The sequence below is a fragment of the Notothenia coriiceps genome, unplaced genomic scaffold (genome assembly GCF_000735185.1).
Source record: "Notothenia coriiceps isolate Sejong01 unplaced genomic scaffold, NC01 NC01_scaffold00036518, whole genome shotgun sequence".
Lineage (NCBI taxonomy): Eukaryota > Metazoa > Chordata > Actinopteri > Perciformes > Nototheniidae > Notothenia > Notothenia coriiceps.
In genome coordinates, this window is record NW_011369219.1 from 298,953 (window position 1) to 302,738 (window position 3,786).

The following is a 3,786-nucleotide window of genomic DNA, read 5'->3' on the forward strand; positions in this document are numbered from 1 at the left end:
TCTCTTGCACACAAACACACACACTCTCACACACAGAGACACATCTCACACACATACACACACACACACACACACACACACTCTCTCTCACACACACACACACACACACACACACACACACACACACACACACACACACACACACACACACACACACTCTCACACACACACACACACACACTCCCTCTCTCTCACAGAAACACACTCTCTCTCTCTCTCTCTCTCTCTCTCTCTCTCTCTATCTCTCTCTCTCTCTCTCTCTCACACACACACACACACACACACACTCTCTCTCTCTCTCTTTCTCTCTCACACACACTCTCACACACAGACACACACTCACTCTCTCACACACTCTCTCACACACAGACACACACACACACACACACACACACACACACACACACACACACACACACACACACACTCTCTCTCTCTCTCACACACACATACAAACACACACACTATCTCTCTAACACACACACACACACACACACACACACACACACACACACTCCCTCTCTCTCACACACAGAAACACACACACACACACACACACACACACACCCTCTCTCACACACACACACCCTCTCTCACACACACACACACTCACACACACACACACACACACACACACACACACACACACACACACACACACACACACACACACGACCAAGGCCTTTGCCCACCTAACCATTGTTTTTATGGGTGAACCTCCCATTGATTGATGTCATACATCTCATTTAGTTTTTCTACACCTCACACTCTTCAAAACCACACACCCCTTCAAAAGAAAAGCCCTATAGATGTAATGCGACTTGAACTTATCCTGTTAAGCCCTGAGCCTGTTTTTCAGGTTTCAGACTCGAAAATGCTATGCCCAAAACAAATGACTAAAACGTAACTTTTAAAAGGGTTATATGTATAATGTCTTTTATCAAAGCAAGGTTTCATCTGTGAGTTGGGTGTAGAAGTGTCAGAATCAATATAGATGTTTCTGTGTCAGAGTAAATTCAGATGGAACATAGTAAAAAAAGGTAAATTCTTACCTCCGCCTAAAAAAAAAACATTACTTACATTGAAAACCACCCTTGAATGATGGGATGGTAGACTAAAAGCTTTACGAATCCAAAGTATAACATTTAATAAGTACCATGTCTCAAGATTGAGGCAAAACAAGTGAAATCTGACCTTTTTAGAGAGGTTTAGCAAAAGAAAGTCCAGGCGGGCTGACCTTTGGGCACATTTTGGCACATTTGGATACCATCAGTGCCATTTGACCTTTTTCAGGTACCATACTGTAAAAATAATTTTATTATCACTATAGGTAATCATTCCATCCAAATACAAGTGTTTTTATAAAAACAAATGTTTTAATTTATTTTTTTATTTTTTTAAATTACATTTCCTTTTTTTAATGTAAATGGTGTGTTTGTGTGTGTCTGTGTGTGGACTTTGCCACAGTCCTTACATGTTTATCACCCGACTAACACTTCTAGGCAGGTTTACTTACACAATAAAAATTAGGAAACATAGGATAAATTTGTCTCCAACAAAAAATCTTTTCCCAGGGGTGCATACCCCCGGACCCCCCTAGAGGATGTGACGTCCACCCCCCAATTCGCACATGTTCATACACAATACTGAATACATTTCAAGCCATTTTGACGTATATTACCTATGTCCATAAGTTTCTGTTTTTGTAGTGTATTTGTCTTTAGTAGAGATTTTTCATTTATTCTTTATATATAAAATCTCGCCCAGGGCAGCAAATTGGCTAGAACCAGCCCTGGTACTAGGCCTCAAGAGCTTTTCTTGTGCTGGCAGACACATAGAAACAAATTGGCGGGGCGCACTTCGCACGCGCACACACTAAAAAAACCACGAGCTCCGCGCTCACATTATGCTAGGCCCACCCGCCTTAGCACCGCTGCTATGACTCCATCCTAGGGGAAACACTGAAATAGATTACTTCACTGGCTTATTCTTTCAAAAATGTAACTCAAATCAAAAATTATTCCTCCATTTAGCGTGTGTGAAATAACAGTATACACATGTATATATATATAGACTGATATACAATACAGCTTTATTTATAAACTGCTAATAGTCAATGTCTGTCGAACTACAAAACAGCATCCATTTGGCGTGTGTGAAATAACAGTATATATATATATATATACTGGGTTGATATACAATACAGCTTTATTTATATACTGCCGTGTTATAGTCTATATATATATATATATACTGTTATTTCACACACGCCAAATGGATGCTGTNTAGCCACATTGGTAATTTAGCTAAAAAGATAGCCATATTAGACAGTTATCATTGCCATTAATTGGCTCGTCAAACTAAGAAAACGTTTGTTTTTCACAAAATAAATTACACTTGTTTGACTTAGATTTGAGGGCATGGGCTTGAGCATGATGTAATTATGTTATCTATCACATTCGCTAATCTGTCTGTCTTTAAATTCTTTAAACAGCTCTGGATGCCGGTCGGCGGGTGCTTAGCCAAGTTTGATGTGTTGGCTCCCTTGGTTTGCAGGGATCTAAAACATGTCTGACAGAGAGGCCTCGTGGTGTCCGTAGGCTTGCCCTCACTGTCAGAGATATAGCTAAAATACTTCCAAATTTCGCTTCTGGAGTCTTTTTTGTCAACAAGCCGAGGCGCAGCGGCAGTTGCANTTGTAGTGTATTTGTCTTTAGTAGAGATGTTTCATTTATTCTTTATATATAAAATCTCGCCTAAGGCAGCAAATTGACTAGAACCGGCCCTGGTACTAGGCCTCAAGAGCCTTTCTTGTGCTGGCAGATACATAGAAACAAATTGGCGGGGCGCACTTTGCACGCGCACACACTAAAAAAATCCACGAGCTCCGCGCTCACATTATGCTGGGCCCACGTGCCTTAGTACCGCTGCTCTGACTACATCCTAGGGGAAACACTGACCTTTATGTCGCTGAGATTTCCGATATTTCCATGGTAACGCCCATGGAAGGATCTTTGCCGAGTCTGTGTAGTGTGATTGATTCTCCGGGGACCCGTGGAGTTTTGTGTTTCAGCAACAACGGCACTATCCCTGCCGCTGCTGCGTAGCTCTCACATTGGTCTCACTTTCATTACTGTATCAGGTTTGGATTTGTTGTTCCTTCTCTTTAACATCTACATGCTACCACTGGCTCAGATAATGAAGAACAACAAAATAAGTTACCATAGCTATGCGGATGACACACAAATTTACGTAACAATTTCACCAGGAGACTATGCTCCAATTCAAACACTGAGTAAGTGCATTGAAAAAATCAATGACTGGATGTGTCAGAACTTTCTCCAATTAAACAAAGATAAAACTGAGGTAATGGTTTTTGGAGCCAAGGCAGAACGTATAAAAACTTTTATACGTTCTGCCTTGGCTCCAAAAACCATTACCTCAGTTTTATCTTTGTTTAATTGGAGAAAGTTCTGACACATCCAGTCATTGATTTTTTCAATGCNCACTTTGTGAGTTCCCTGACACACCGGGGACATATTTATGTATAAAAGACATAAAAAAGTGCATTTTGCATGATAGGACACCTTTAAGCTGAAGTTCCTTTTAAAGATAATTTTTACACTCATCATGAGAGAGCAAGTTGACACTGCTTGTGTAGAATTTGTTCTTGTAAGAGATGTAACTGTTGATGCACATATTGGTACTACTGGGTAAATAAGCAGAATAAATTGCCATTACGGATGACAAAAGAGTACACCATGATTCCTTGGAGGATATGATCCT